The following is a 17,380-nucleotide window of genomic DNA, read 5'->3' as shown; positions in this document are numbered from 1 at the left end:
GCTGGTCCCTCTCCCCCTTGAGAACATTCTGTACCCTCTGAGACATCCTTGATCCTGGCACCAGGGAAGCAACACATTCTGATTTTTCACTGCTGACCACAGAAACTTCTGTCTGTACCTCAGACTAGAGAATCCCCTAACACAACTGATCTCTTGGAAGCCAACATACCCCTCATTGCATTAGAGCCAGTCTCAATACAAGAAACTTGGCTGTTCATGCTACGTTCCCCTGAGAATCCATCATCCCCTACATTTTCCAAAACAGCATACCTGTTTGAAATGGGTGTAGCCACAGAAAACTCCTGCACTAGGTGCTTACCTCTCTTACCCTTCCTGGAGTTAACCTATCTATGAGACTATATCTGAGACTTTCCCCTTCCTATAACTGCCATCCATCACAAACTGTTGCTGTTGCAAATTCCTCATTGCTTCTAACTGTCTCTCCAACCGATCCATTCGATCTGATATGATTTTCAACTAACAGCATTTATTGCAGATATAATCCGCAGTAATCCTTAAACTCTCTTTAAACTCCCACATCTGACAAGAAGCACATATCACTCTATTAAAGGCCATTTTTGCTCCTTCACAATCTACAGACCTAGAAAATAGCACTGTTTTATTCCTCTATAAAACACTTCCCCAGGATAAATTAATAGTTATGGCTTATATTTTAAGTTTAATCAAGACACATATCTCAAAAACATATAATCAAGGAAGAATCCACTCTACTTACTCACGCAGACTTTCTGTAGGCCACTTAAAACAATATACTTACCTGATTTTGTGCTGTGAACGTCACCCAAATAGGTTCCTCCAAGATCAGTTGTGAGTTTCACGGTTTGTTAATTTTCCCAGACGCACTCCAATGTCCAGCGATACATGAATTCAAACAGCAAAGGCAGTAGCTGTGCAGGTACACTCTGGTGTCACAGGATACAAGATTCACACAGCCTTGGTGACACCACACTTGGAACATTGTGTACTGTTTTGGTCTTAAGGAAAGTTCTACTTGCATTGGAGACAGTAGGTTCACTCAATGGTGTCTGGGATGAAAGAGTTGAGCTATGATGAGAGGCTAAATAAATTGTGTCTGTACTGTCTGAAATCAGAAAAAGATGAGAGGTAATCTCATTGATACATTCAGAGTGTTGTAGGGGTTGGATGGAGCAGACACTATTTTTTATTCACCTGTGGAACATGAGTGTACACACTGCTGTTACTGAGCATCAGTGGTGCAGGGAACGGATGCTTGTGGATGCGATGCCAATCAAACAGGCTGCTTTATTGTGATTGGTGTCAAACTTCTTGATTGTTGTTGGGGCTGCTCCCATCCAGGCAAGTGGGGAGGATTCCATTACCCTCCTGACTTGTGTCTTGTAGAAGTTGGAGAGGCTTTGGGGAGTCAGAAGGTGAGTTACGCATTATTTCTTGCCTCTGACCTGCTCGTGTAGTCACTATGTTTATGAGGTGAGTCCAGTTGAGTTCAGGTCAATGGTAATCCAAGGGTGTTGTTAGTGGGTTATTCCCTGATGGTAATACCATTGAATGTTAAGAGACAATGGTTAGATTGTCTCAGTGAGGGTTTTCCCTGGTAGGGGGATCTTGCCAATAGGGTTGGAGCTTCAGGATGAAGTACTGATTATTATGATTGAGATGAGAAATTTCTTCACTGAGATGATCAGGAATTAATGTGATTGCCTACCAGAGAGGGTTGTTTTGCCATGAAAATATATTTAAGGCTTGAATAGACAGATATTTGGTCTCTCAGCAAATCCAAGGAAGTTTCAGATGAGTACTTTTAATTGAACAGGGTTAATGCCAGATAAAACAGTGTGCCTCATACCTGAGGATAGCCCAAAGCACCCCACAAGCATTATAATCATTATTAATGTAACATGATTCCTAACTTGTACACAGCAAGATCTCACAGACAGTGATGTGATGATTGGATATTCTAATTTTGGTAAATGAGGAATAAGTATTGACCATGGCACAGGGATAAGTCAGCATTCATATGAAATGATGCCAAGGGATCTTTTGCACCCACCTTAGAGGGTGGATGGAGCCTCGATTCAACATTTTAACTGAACCACAGCATCTTCCAAATAAACCCAATGGACCATAATCTGTGATTTATAACTTCGTCCACCCCAGTCCAACACCAGATCCTCCACATTACAGCATCTATATAACAGGCCTACACAAAAGGACAGAGATCATTACAGAATTTACAGATAATTTATAATTGTTATGATCTCAACTAATAATAGTACTGGACAGATCAGAGTTCAGAATCCCAAACCTATCCTGATAAATCAGTTTTAATTTTTGCGGTTTGGTTGCATCGTGGTCAGTCAGTGAACTTATAATGCAAATACACAAGGCTGCAAATATTCCTCAACAAATGAACACAAATTTATTGAAAAAAAAATCAAAGAAAGCTATGTATCTATAAAAGACAACGAAGGAAAGTTTTTAACCTGAACAGCAAAACACAGTTTCAAACTACTTCCCAACATTTCCTTTTACACATATTCAATCCCACCAAAAACCATCACCCCTATCTTTAATTTCTAACTTAACCAACTCATCTCAGTTAGGTGCTCCAAAGGTTTTATTTCTTTCTTCTGTGTCTTCTGGTATTAATTGTTTGTTGAATTCTGATGGCCTAAATTTCCTTTTAGTTCAGATAGTTTGAACATTAATATATACTCACTCTGTCACAAGAGGGGAGGTAAGAGAGACAGCCCTTGAAATTGAGGCCACATTTGGCCAACTGTGGGATCAAGGAATAACAGCAAAACTGAAAGAAATGGGAATCAGAGAGCAAACTCTTCACTGGATGCAATCATAGCCAGCATGTAGGAATGGTTATGTTTGTTGGAGGTCAGCCATTTCTGCTCCAAGGTATTTCTGTAGGAGTTCCTCAGGATAGAGTCCTAGGCTCATCCATCTCAGCTCCATCAGAAATGGGAATGCTTGCTCATAATTGCACCACATTCAACACCATTCGCATCTCCTCAGATAATGATGCAGTCCATGTCCAAATACAACAAGAACTGGAGAATATCCAGGTTTGGGATGACAAATAGCAACTAACATTCATGCTACAAAAATGTCACGCATTGACTTTGTCCAATAGGGGCAATCTTTACACCGCCCCTTGACATTCAATGATGTTACCATGACTGAATGCCCCAGTATCAACATCCTGGGGGTTATCATTGACCAGAAACTCAACTGGACTAGCCATATAGATACAGTAGCTACAAGAGCAGGTCAGAGGCTAAGAATACTGAAGTGAGTAACTCTCCAAAACCTGTCCATTATCTACAAGGCACAGGTCAGGAGAGTGATGGAATACTCCCCACTTATGTGGATGTGTGCAGTTTGAACAACACTCAAGATGTTTGACACCATCCAGGATAAAGCGGTTTACTTGATTGACACCACATGCACAAGCACTAGGAGATAGAGAGGACTGCAGATGCTGGAGGTCACAGTCAAAAGGTGTGGCACTGGAAAAGCACAGCAGGTCAGGCAGCATCCGAGGAGCAGAAGAATCGATGTTTCAGGCATAAGCCCTTCATCAGGAATGTGGGGCAGGGAAGGGCTGAGAGATAAATAGGAGGGTGGGTGGGGCTGGGGGAAAGCAGCTGGGAAAGTGATAGGTAGATGCAGGTGGGGGTGATTGTGATAGGTCGGAGCGGAGGGTGTAGCGGATAGGTGGGAAGGAAGATGGACAGATGAGACAATTCAAGAGGACAATGTTGAGTTCAAGGGTTGATCTGGGAGAAGGTGGGGGCAGGAGAGAGATGAGGAAACTAGTGAAGGTGGCATTAATGCCGTGTGGTTGAAGGGTCCCAAGGCGGAAGATGAGGTGTTCTTTCTCCAGTCGTCAGGTGGCTTGGATTTAGCGATGGAGGAGGCCCAGGACTTGCATGTCCTTGGCGTAGTGGGAGGGGGAGTTGAAGTGGTCTGCCACAGGGCAGTGGGGTTGTTTGGTGCGTGTGTCCCAGTGATGTTCCCGGAAAGTTGGCATCCTGTCTCCCCAGTATAGAGAAGACTGCATCGAGAGCAACGGACACAGTAGATGAGGTGTTTGGATGTGCAGGAAAATCTCTGCCAGATGTGAAAGGATCCCTTGGGGCCTTGGATGGAGGTGAGGGGGGAGGTGAGGGTGCAGGTTTTACACTTCTTGTGGTGGCGGGAGAATGTGCTGAGAGTAGGGGGTGGGTTGGTGGGGGGCGTGGACCTAACGAGGGAGTCATGGAGGGAATGGTCTCTATGGAATGCCAGTAAGGGTGGGGAGGAAAATATATCTCTGGTGGGGGGGTCTCACTGTAGGTGGCAGGAATGGTGGAGAATGATGCTCTGTATCCTGGAGGTTGGTGGGGTGGAAGGTGAGGACTGGGAGGAGTTCTATCCTTGTTGCGATTGGAGGGGTGGGTTCAAGGGGGGAGGGAGTGTGGTGGGGGGGGCTGCTGCGGGAAGTGGAAGAAATGCATTGGAGGGCATTGTTAATCACATGGGAAGGGAAATTGCAGTCCTTGAAGTAGAAGGTCATCTGGGATATCCTGGAGTGGAATTGCTCCTCCTGGGAGCAGATATAGCAGAAGCTATTCCCTTCACGACCAACATGCAGTAGAAGCAGTATGTGTGATCAATCAGATGCACTGTAGAAATTTGCCAAAGATCCTTAAGACAGTACCTTCCAAGCCCATGACCCCTTCCATCTAGAAGGATAAGGGCAGAAGGAAAACTACCATCTGCAAGTTCCTTCCAAGTCACTCAACATCCTACATTGGAAATATATCACAATTTCTTCATTGCTGTTGGGTCAAAATCCAGGGATTCCTGCCCTAACAACTTTGTGGGTCAATTCATACAATGTGTTCACTACCATCTTCTCAAGGGCAACTAGGGATGGACGATAAAAGCTGACAAGCCAGTGTCCCACAAGAAAATATTAAAAAAAGCCTCGATCCTTCAGATTAAAATGATTTCTTTTCCAGTGATTGGCTTCCCCAAATTGGCACCTCGATTCTTCTGCGAGGACGAAATTATTCTCCCTTCTGAATTGAAGTCAAAAACTAAACTAGTGCCTCTGATTTGTTTTCCTCTGTCTGTCATAAACCCATCAGCATCAGCACTTTATCCATTAATATCACATGTATCCTGCTAGACACTTCGCTGAATCACATGGAAATGATGCCTTTAGATCATTGATCCAAATGACCTTCTGACCTTTTAAACAAATCCACGGGATTGATCGAAACCCATCTGCCTTTATTTTAAAAATCCGAATTCCAACTATACCAATAATATTCACATTTCTCAAACAGCTCTAAAACAGTCTTCAAACTCAATTGTTCTAAGCTACTGTTTTGGCATTATAGGGATCAGTTCCCACTCTGTTTTATTTCACCTTACGTGCAAGTCATCATTAACCCTAACCTTATAACACATCATCCTACTCCTTTAATGCTTCTTTCTATACTCACCTCAAATCCACTAATATTGTGCAATCCATGTTTCCCTCATACAGTCTGGGCTCCTTAAAATCCTTTAAAACTCCTTAAAAGCTTAACAACATTCGAGTGGAGCTGACAGAATGCGCGTTGGTATTAATTGCAATCCTCTGTATGGGTTCCTATTGGTGAGGCACTGCCTTTTAATTAATATTTCACAGTAGTTATGTCGCTCAACCACTGGAGGTCTCTTTGAGCTTGAGGGAGCTTAGCCATGAATTGTTGAAAAAAACCACAATGGCCCAGATTTTGCTTCTAAAAGTACAGTAGTTTTAATGCACTCACTGTTTTAATTTGTGTATTTCCTTTATTGTACCCTGTTCCTTCCTTAAACTATGAAAGATAGCAGGTGGAAGTGTCCATAGCCCTGAAAGGTATGGACATTGGCAAAAACAAGAATTGGATGAAAGTGGCAGTAAGGAGCCTCTTGTTTTTTTGAAACAAGTGTTGAACAGTGAGACGAGATGTTCACTAGTGAGCACAAGAAGGCTGCATCAGCATATCTCTATTGTTCTGTGAGTTCACCTCATTGATATGCCATTCCCCATTCTCCACCCGCTGGAGAGAAGCTCGATGGTGATCCCGATATGGAAGTCAGAGCAGTAACCTGGTGACTTCAGCTCACTCCTTGTTCATCTGGATGTCCGTCAGTCATCAACATCTCAGGGCAAGCTCAACGACAGTGTCTGCATGAACCTTCTGTCCATCAGGACGTCCTGGTCACTGCTGCAAAACTCAATGTCCCTAACCCCAAAATGTCTGGAGCAAATAAAACCAAAGACGTAGGGCCATGTTGGACTGTCAACTCTTGATCTGATTTATGGCTGATCTTTAAAATTAGTGCTGGCACCAGGAATCCCAAGGAAGTCCTGGCAGTGGACTGTGGGAGAATAGGATGAGTTGGGCATCACTGGGGCATGATGCATGGCTAGTCAGGTGAGTTTGAGATGATGGTACAAGATAATAAAGGCAAGCTGACCAAAAGCCGCCTTCACTACCCTATCTGCCTGTGACTCCACATTCAAGAAGCTGTGAACCTGCACTCCAAGGTCTCTTTGTCCAGCAACACTCCTCAGGACCTTACCATTAAGTGTATATGCCCTGCTATGGTTTGCTTTCCCAAAATGCAGCACCTCACATTTATCTAAATTAAACTCCATCTGCCACTTCTCAGCACATTGGCCCATCTGATCAAGCTCCCGTTGTAATCTGAGGTAACCTTCTTCACTGTCCATTACACCTCCAATTTTGGTGTCATACATACACAGTCATACATCTGCAAACTTACTAACTATACCTCTTATGCTAGCATTCAAATCATTTATATGAATGATGAAAAGCAGAGGACCCAGCACCGATCCTTGTGTCACTCCAATGGTCACAGGCCTCCAGTCTGAAAAACAACCCTCCACCACCATCCTCTGTCTTCTACCTTTGAGCCAGTGCTGTATCCAAATGGCTAGTTCTCCCTGTATTCCATGAGATCTAACCTTGCTAACCAGTCTCCCATGGGGAACCTTGTCTAATGCCTAACTGAAGTCCTTTCCAAATACATTTTCAACAAATTACCCACCACCGACGTCAGTATCACTGATCTCTAGTTCCCTGACTTGTCCTCACGACCTTTCTTAAACAGTGGCACCACGTTAGCCAACCTCCAGTCTTCCGGCACCTCACCTGTGACTACTCATGATACAAATATCTCAGTAAGAGGCCCAGCAATCATTTCCCTAGCTTCCCACAGAGTTCTAGGGTACACCTGATCAGGTCCTGGGGATTTATCCATTTTTATGTGTTTGGAGATATCCAGCACTTCCTCCTTTGTAATATGGACATTTTTCAAGATGTCACCATCTATTTCCCTACATTCTATATCTTCCATGTCCTGTTCCACAGTAAATACTGATACTAAATACTCATTTAGTATCTCCCCCATCTTCTGCGGCTCCACACAATGGCTGCCTTGTTGATCTTTGAGGGGCCCTTTTCTCTCCCTAGTTACTCTTTTGTCCTTTATGTATTTGTAAAAACCCTTTGGATTCTCCTTAACTCTATTTGCCAAAGCTATCTCATGTCCCCATTTTGCCCTCCTGATTTCTCTCTTAAGTATATTCCTACTGCCTTTATACTCTTCTCAGGGTTCACTCGATCTATCCTGTCTGTACCTAATATATGTTTCCTTCTTTTTCTTAACCAAACCCTCAATTTCTTCAGTCATCCAGCATTCCTATACCTACCAGCCTTTCCTCTCATCCTGACAGGAATATACTTTCTCTGGATTCTTGTTATCTCATTTCTGAAAGCTCCCCATTTTCCAGCCATCACTTCACCTGCAAACATCTGTCCCCAATCAACTGTTGAAAGTTTTTGCCTAATACAATCAAAATTGGCCTTTCTCCAATTTAGAACTTCAACTTTTAGATCTGGTCTATCCTTTTCTATCACTATTTTAAAACTAATAGAATTATGGTCGCTGGCCACAAAGTGCTCCCCCACTGACACCTCAGTCACCTGCCCTGCCTTATTTCCCAAGAGTAGGTCAAGTTTTGCACCTTCTCTAGTAGGTACATCCACATACTGAATCAGAAAATTGTCTTGTACACACTTAACAAATTCCTATCCACCTAAACCCTTCACACCAAGGCAGTCCAAGTCCATATTTGGAAAGTTAAAATCCCCACCAGAACCACACTATTATTCTTACAGATAACCGTGATCTCCTTACAAATCTGTTTCTCAATTTCCCTCTGAGTATTAGGGGGTCTATAATACAATCCCAATAAGGTGATCATCCCTTTCTTATATCTCAGTTCCACCCAACTAACTTCCCTGCATGTATTTCCCAGAATATCCTCCCTCAGCACAGCTGTAATGCTATCCCTAATCAAAAATGCCACTCTCCCTCCTCTCTTGCGTCCCTTTCTATCCTTCCTGTAGCATTTGTATCCTGGAACATTAAGCTGCCAGTCCTGTCCAGCCCTGAGCCATGTTTCTGTAATTGATATGATATCCCAGTCCCATGTTCCTAACCATGCCCTGAGTTCATCTGCCTTCCCTGTTAGGCCTCTTGCATTGAAATAAGTGCAGTTTAATTTATCAGTCCTACCTTGTTCTCTGCTTTATTGCTGCCTGCCCTGAATGTTTGATTTGCCTTTGTTCTCAACTGTACCAGTGTCAGATGGATCTCTTTCCTCACTATCTCCCTGGGTCCCACCCCCCCCACCTTACTAGTTTAAATCCTCCTGAGCAGCTCTAGCAAATTTCCCTGCCAGTATATTAGTCTTCGTCTAATTCAGGTGCAATCTGTCCTTCTTGTACAGGTCACTTCTACCCCAAAAGAGCTTCCAATGATCCAAAAATATGAATCCTTCTCCCATACACCAGCTCCTCAGTCATGCATTCATCTGCTCTATCCTCCTATTCCTGCCCTCACTAGCTCATATCACCAGGAGTAATCCAGATATTACTACCCTTGAGGACCTCCTTTTTAAATTTCTGCCTAACTCACTGTAATCTCCCTTCAGAATCTCAACCTTTTCCCTTCCTATGTCATTGGTTCCAATGTGGACAATGACCTCTTGCTGGTCCCTCTCCCCTTTGAGAACATTCTGCACCCTCTCTGAGACATCCTTGATCCTGGCCCAGGGAAGCAACACACCATTCTGATTTCTCACTGCTGGCCACAGAAACATCTGTTTGTACCTTGGACTGGACAGTCCACTAACACAATCGATCTCTTGAAACCCGATGTACCCCTCGTTGCATTAGAGCCAGTCTCAATACCAGAAACTTGGCTGTTCGTGCTGCGTTCCCCTGAGAATCCATTACAGCCTACATTTTCCAAAATAGCGTAATTGTTTGAAATAGAGATAGCCACAGAAGCCTCCTGCACCAGCTGCCTACCTCTTTTACCGTTCCTGGAGTTAACCCATCTATGTGACTGTATCTGAGACTTTCCCCCCTTCCTATAACTGCCATCCATCACATCCCCTTTCTCTTGTAAATTCCTCATTGCCTCTGTCTCTCCGGCCCATCCATTCGATCTGATAAGATTTGCAACCATTTATTTATTGCAGATATAATCCTCAGTAACCTGTAAACTCTCCCTAAGCTCCCACATCCGACAAGAAGAGCATATCTCTCTACTAAAGTCCATTTTTGCTTCTTTCAATCTACAGACCCAGAAAATAGCACTGTTTTATTCCTCTACAAAGCACTGCTCCAGGTTAAATTAATACATATGTCTTATATTTTCAGTTTAATCAAGAGACCTATCTCAATGAAACATATAATCAAGAAAGAACCTACTCTACTCTCTACTGCAGACTTTCTGTAAGGCCACATTTAAAAATATTCACTTATCTGTTTCTGTGCTGTGACCTCTCCCCAACAAATTCCTCCAAGATCAGTTGCAAATTTCACTGTTTGTTAACTTTCTGAGACCCACTCCGATGTACACCAATACATGAATTCAAACAGCAAAGGCCGTAACTGTGCAGGTTCACTGCTTTGTCAGTTAGCAGTGTGGGTTCTTATTCTCTGTCTCTCTCTCCTGCACTGACCTCACCATGTGCTTCCTTTGTCTGTTCCTCTCCCTTTTAAAACTGCTGTTGTTTTGACTTTTTTTTCTCCAAAGTTTCAAAACAATGCAACAGCGTATAAAACAGTAATTGCTGCTCCTGGTATTTGAGGAAATCACCTCCAACACCTAAAATACCTCAAAAAAGGAGTAGCATTACAGCCAAAAATTTTTTACTGTCCTCCATTTTGGATTACCCAGAATCCTATTGTTTCTTTTTTGCTCTTTGGAGGACTATAACATCATCATTCATACTCCCAAATGGGTATGGAAGTGCATTAACTTGTTCAGCTTCTGATTTAATGTCTGATTTGACAGATATTCTGAATTTTAAGAATTGCTTTCTACAAGATGTTCAATTCTTATCAATTTACCGCAGAAATTAAATATTCACAGTGCAGGAGAGAGAGAGAGAGAGAGAGAGAGAAAGAACCCACACTGCTAACTGACATAGCAGGGAACCTGCACAATTACTGCCTTCGCTGTTTGAATTCATGTATTGGTGGACATCGGAATGTGTCTGGGAAAATTACCAAACAGTGAAATTCAGAACTAATTTTGGAGGGATTTGTTGGGTAGAGGTCACGGCACAGAAGCAAATAAGTGAATATTTTTAAGTATTATTTCTGCTACCACATCTTTCTAATTTGATTTTTTTTCCTGCTTTAAAAATTTTCAATTGATAGTATAGCAATGCTGCTGCTGCAGGATTGTGCAGCCCTGAAAAGGTTTTCCTGCATTTCAAAATGGGAGACCCCCATCTTCTATAATTAAAATGGAGGATTTGCAGTTTCTCTGGATGAATCCCACGAATTGCGGCTTGAATAAATGATTCCCATTTCCTTAAAGGCTTTATTGAATGAATCCCACCACTTGTGTCTTTATTAAAAAAGAAGCTTGCTTTAATCATTTCTTTCTGGTACATTCCTACGTCTGGCTTCCATACATGCCTCCAGCCTTTGCCTCAGTTTAATAATGGATTCTCTGCCTTTTTAACAGCCTCAATAAAGTTTCTTAACTTCCTTTGTTCATTAGACCTTGTCTGTTTATGCCCTAATATGTCTCTTTATCACTTTAATACTGGCTATGTCACGTCTCTCCAGCTGTGACCTTGGTTAAAATTGCTTTTGTGACCTTTAATTTCTCTTACTATAACTAGCCATGCTAGCCTCAGGTGTTTATCCCAAATGCAGACACACCAGTGAGTTCACACTGATCAGAGATCTTTTAAATGTTCTGTCTGTGAGAAACACTTTTGAAGCAAACAGGATCTGTTGGGACATCAGAATGTTCACACGAGGGAGAGAGCTCCCTGTGGGAAGAAATTCATTCATTCACCCCACTATCCAAGACAGCAGTAAGCTCAAAACAGACAGAGCCATTCATCTGCTTTGTGTGTGGGAAAGGATTAACTGATTCACTCCACCCCCTGACACACCACTGAATTCACACTGGGGAGAGACCATTTACTGGTTCCAGATGTGGAAGGGATTGACTCAACCAGTTCAGCTCTTTGACCATCAACTTGCTCATACTGGACAAAGAATTTCAACCGTTCTGACTGAGAAGAGCTTTACAAGCAGAAAGTATGTGGTGATGCACAGATGAGCTCAAACGTCATTGCTCAGATGTTTGAGTACAGGAGTAGAGTGCTAGAAAAGCACAGCAGAGCAGGCAGCATCCGAGGAGCAGGAGAATCGACATTACGAGCATAAGCCCTTCACCTTATGCCCAAAAAGTCGACTCTCCTGTTCCTCGGATGCTGCCTGACCTGCTGCGCTTTTCCAGCACTCCACTCTCGACTCTGATCTCCAGCATCTGCAGTCCTCACTTTCTCCTTTGAGTGCAGGAGTTGGGATTTTATGTTGAGGTTGGACAGGATGTTGGTGAGGCCTCTTCCGGAGTACTGTGTCCAGTTCTGGTCACCCAGTTATTGGAAGGAGCTGGAGAGTGTTCAGAAGAGATTTATCAGGATGTTGCCGGGAATGGAGAGCTTGAGTTAAAAAGAGAGGCTGGGTAGGCTGGGACTTGTTTCACTGGAGCGTGGGAGATCGAGGGATGACCTAATAGAGGTTTATAAAGTCATGAAAAAGATAATTGGCACGTGGGGTATTTCAAGGCTGGGGGCATATTTTTAAGGTGAGGGGAGAAAGATTGTAAAAAGGCATGAGAGGCAACATTTTTACACAGAGAGTGGTTCATGTGTGAAATGAATTCCCAAAGGACATGGTGAATGCAGCTCCAGTTTACTGCAGGTTAACAACCATATAAGATACAATGGGATGGTAGGCATCTCTCCAAATAAGGGGGAGCTGGACAATGGGCCCCTGCTTTAAGATCCTAATTTACTCTTCCATCAAGCTCAAATGACACTACAACACGTGGTGCTTAAGATGTTCCTCAGTATTAATCCTCTTCCGGTAAGCCTTCCATGACAGATCTCAAATCATTGCACTATACTGAATAACTTGGAGTCCAGGTCAACTCAACAGAAGGAGGTCACTGCAGACAAGCAGAGAAGAACAATTAAACTGTCACCTTAAATTAATAGGAAATTAATATGCAGCAAGTGCTCAAGAAACCAAGTATCCTCAACATTACTGAGAGATTTTTTGTTTAGATTCCCTACAGTGTGGAAACAGGTCCTTCGGCCCAGCACCACTCTAATCTAGACTCTGGTTTCCAGCATCTGCAGTCCTTGTTTTTACATACCTTTGGTCCAACAAGTCTACACCAACCCTCCGAAGGGTAACCCACCCAGACCCATTCCCTTAACTAATGCACCGAACACCATGGGCAATTTAGCATGGCAAATTCACCTAACCTGCACATCTTTGGACTGTGGGAGGAAACAAAGGGAGAATGTGCAAACTCCACACAGACAGTTGCCCGAGGGGGGGAATTGAACCTGGGTCCCTGGTGCTATGAGGCAGCAGTGCTAACCACTGAGCCACCGTGCCACCCTGTACTGTAGCAAGATTAGATTGAGAGGTTTGAAAGAAACTAAATGGGATAGAGAAAATGCACTGTGGCCGATTAGAGGCTCAGGGGTTTCTAGGATTGTGAAGAACAAGTGTCGCTCTGATGTCAGCTAATATTTCTTTAAATAGAGAGGGATCAGTGGAAGATAAGATCAGGAGGCAGCCGTTGTATGCAATACATGGTTAGTCAAAGGGCAAGTGGTAAGATTTATAAACCAAAGTGAATGGGCCAATGAATATTTTTCTAATGATTTTGTAACTGGCTAAATAAACCAATAATGTGCTTCTGGCTGCTTTGGTCTTAAGACTAGAGTGGTGCTGGAAAAGCACAGCAGGTCAGGCAGCATCTGAGGAGCAGGAAAGTCCTGCCTGAAATGTCGATTCTCCTACTCCTCGGATGCTGCCTGACCTGCTGTGCTTTCCCAGCACCACTATAATCTTAACTCTAATCTGCAGTCTTCACTTTTGTCTGCGTTTGTCTTAAGCCCTGAAGTTACACCCTAAGGCATTGGAGCAGAAGTAAGCCGTTCAGCCCATCAAATCACTCTACCATTCAATGGGATCATGGCTGATCTGATAATCCTCAACTTCCCTTTCCTGCTTTTTTGCCCATAACCTTTGATTCCCTTGCTACTTAATGATATATCTCAGTTTTGAATATACTAATGATTCAACCTCTACAGTGCTCTTTGATGAAGATTTCCACAAATTTCTTACAGTCTGAAGAAAAGAATTCTCCCTCTCTGCCTTAAATGTGTGACTCCTTACTCTGAGCTTATCCTCTCTGGCGCTAGATTCTCCCACAAGGGGAAACAACCTCCTTGTTAAGCCCCCTTAAACACTTATCTATTTCAACAAGGTCTCCTCTGATTCTTCCAAATTCCAATGAGTATAGCACCAATCCATTCAACCTCTCCTCTTAAGAAAGTGCTTCCATATCCAGGGACAAATTGGTGAATCTTTATCTCTAACGTCAGTCTATCTTTCCTTCAATAAGAGGACCGAAACTGTTCAAGTATTCCAGCTGTGGTCTGATTGGTGCCTTGTATAGCTTTAAGCAAACTTCCCTACCTTTATATTTCACTCCTTATTAAATAAAGGCCAACGTTCCATTTGTCTTAAACAAAAAACCCCAAAGAACTGAAGATACTGGAAATCAGACACAAAATCAGAATTCAGCAGGAAAAATTCAGCAGGTCTGGCAGCATTTCTGTAATGAAAACAAAGTTAAAGTTTCTGGTCTGGTGATCCTTCAGAACTGTTGTGCAGAAGGGTCACCGAACTTGAAATGTTAACTCTGGTTTTCTTTTCAGAGATGCTGCCTGACCTGCTGAGTTTCTCCAGCAATGTCGAGCTGTGATTCCATTTGCCTTCATTTATTGGCTGCTGAACTTGGATGATAGCTTATTTGTGATTTATACATGGAGGCTCCCAAATCTCTCTGTGCTGCAGCTTTCTGTGGTCTTTCTCCACTTAAATAATGTTCAGCTCCTCTATTTTTCCTGCCAAAATGCATAACTTTACATTTTCTTGCCCATAATCCATCTGCCAAGTTTTTGGCCACTCACCCGTGACCCCTCCATCTCCCTCTATGGCCTGACTCTGTCGTTTTCACCACTTGCCTTATTTTTGTGTCATCCATAAACTTAGAGATTGTACACTCATTTCTATCATTCAAGTCATTAATATTAATTGTAAATGATTGAGACCCCCAGCACTAATCCCAGTGGCATTTCACTAGTTACAAGTTGCCTCTTTTACCCCAACTCTGTTTTCTATGAGTTAGCCAATACAATATCCATATTAATATTTTACTCCCAACACCATGGGCTCTTACCTTATTAAATACCTTATGTGTGGAAACTCATCGAATACCTTTTGGAAATCCAAATGTATTACTGGTGCCCATTTAGTGATCCTGCTTGACACCTTCTCGAAGAACTGTAATAGATTTGTCAGATCCCTTTGTGCAGCCACTTTGACTCTCTTGGATTATGATATTAATTTCTAAAACAGAGGGTGCTGGTGAGAATTGAGGAGAAGGATTCTGGGAGATTTCAGCTCAGTCACCACGACTAAGAAAGGGATCAGAGGCATGGGCTCGGCTGCTCAGAAACTGGGTTTTCAGTCTGAGTGAGTAGTGCCTGGAGAGAGGTAAAGTACTTACTTTCTGTACTGAGAATCGTTTGGTTGTGCTGACCTGCTCTTGGTGGATCTTCATGCTGGCTTCAGCCTAACGCCAATTCAGGGACCAGCCAACCTCAGAGCTATGGCCTCGACAGCTGCCCGCAGCCCTGGGCAGGGGGTTCGGAACACAGTCAGGGTGACTGTGAAGAAGATTGAGGATTGTACACCGCTTGACTGCACCCTGTTTATCAAGAAGGTACTGTTGGGATGCTGTGGGTTTGCTGCTGCGGACGTGTACTGCCTGCAGGATTTCGCTGGGGCAGGCTACTTCGATGTGACCTTCAGAAGTGTGAAGCAGTGCGAACAGCTCCTGAAGGTCTTCAAGGAGAAGGAAGGGGAGCCGCTGTTTTCCATCTTGTCGGCGACCCCATTGTGTGTGCTTCCTGCACAGAGGAATCGGGTTGTTACAATCCATATGTACAACCCCTATGTTCCAGCAGCTGATGTCCTGACCTTCCTGGGAAGGTACGTCCAAGTTGAGGGAGAAGCCACTGATGTGATCGACCCCTTTGGGATCTGGACCAGTAAGCGGCAGGTCAGGGTAACTCTGAGGGCCGATGATAGTGGGAACATCCTCCACCCACCCTCGAGCTTCGCAATCGGAGGGAGCAGAGGCTACCTGACATATGCAGGGCAGCCGAAAGTGTGCCGAACCTGTGGGAAGTCGGGACACGTGGCAGCGGATTGCAAGGTGACCATCTGCAGGAACTGCAAACAGGAGGGGCACTTGACTAAGGACTGTCAGGAAGAAAAGAGCTGCAACCTGTGCGGAGAGGCGGGCCACATGTACAAGGCCTGCCCAAGACGGGGGACCCCACTTACGCACAGATGGCTGGAGGTGGCAATGTGAGACGTGGACCCCCAAAGACCAGTAAGGTCCACCCGGACAGCAGGGAAACGGAGTCTGGTGGCACCCAGAAAGAAGAACAGGCTGGAGTGGAGGAGGCGGCAGCCAGCGGAGAGACACAGCAGCTGATCCTAGCTCTAGCCGGGCAGATGGAAGAAATGGAGGAGGAGGTAATCAAGCAGGCAGAGGAGTGGATACCTGTTAAAAACAGGAAGAGGAAATCTTGCCAGGCTCCCAAAGCCCCCCAGCAAAAGGGGAAAAGACAGCTGCACGAGGGAGGGACGGCCAGCTCTTCGGAGGGGGAAGATGGACGCAAAGAAGGCCATCACCACCAGAAGAAGAGACAGAGCGCCGTAGATAAAGGGGAGGGCATCTCCTCCCAACCAGGAAACAACGGACCCCCCGAAGTCCACCCTCCACCCAGTGAGAACCAAGAGGTACCCACTGGCCCACAACTACAGGCAACCGAGATCTGTGATCCTCTGACAGTCCCATTGTCAGACACAGAACTGGACAGGGAGGACCCTTGCCTTGGCTCAATGACACCAGAGCGGGCAAATGACCCCAGTGAGGAGCTGGATACCTACCTCAGCCCAGCGAAGGTCCAGCAGTTCGTGCTTACCATGGGGATGTAGACAAGCTACCCCAGAGACAGGACAGTCAAATGGACAATGGTAACCCCATAAACTGGGGGTTAAAGAAGTTTCATTTGCTTTCATATAACAGGGCACCCACTCAGTAGGTGGGTTCCGCTGAAGCCACAGCCAAATACCAAGAGACTGGATAGTTAATAAATGTAACTGTTAATAGGATAACTGTGAATTCGATTAATTCAATTTGTTCTTTGTAATGTTAAGACATGCAATGTATATAACTATGAACAACATGGAAAATTGTACAAGTACCAGAGATTTATTTACATGAATAAAGTATATTTTGAAATAAAAAAAAACTTACTTTCTGTACTGAGAATGTGGTTTGGAGGGGCTAGGGCATATGCGTAACCTCGGGAGGAGAGTTTTGCCAAGGTGTTGCAGAAACAAGGCTTTTGGGAACACTGCTCCCTCTCCATTGCAGGTACAGTTGTTAGACACTCTCTCTATTGTTGTACATGGCACAGGTCTCCATTCCCAGAGCCTGCACCAATGAAATTACCCAAGCTATTTTCCACTTCATCTGGAGCACTAAGGTAGACCATGTCTGCAAGGACATTATGTACAAAATTGTAGATAAATGGGGAAGAATATACCCG

Source organism: Chiloscyllium punctatum, chromosome 45 (assembly GCF_047496795.1).
Source record: "Chiloscyllium punctatum isolate Juve2018m chromosome 45, sChiPun1.3, whole genome shotgun sequence".
NCBI lineage: Eukaryota > Metazoa > Chordata > Chondrichthyes > Orectolobiformes > Hemiscylliidae > Chiloscyllium > Chiloscyllium punctatum.
Note: the sequence above shows the minus strand (reverse complement) of the source record.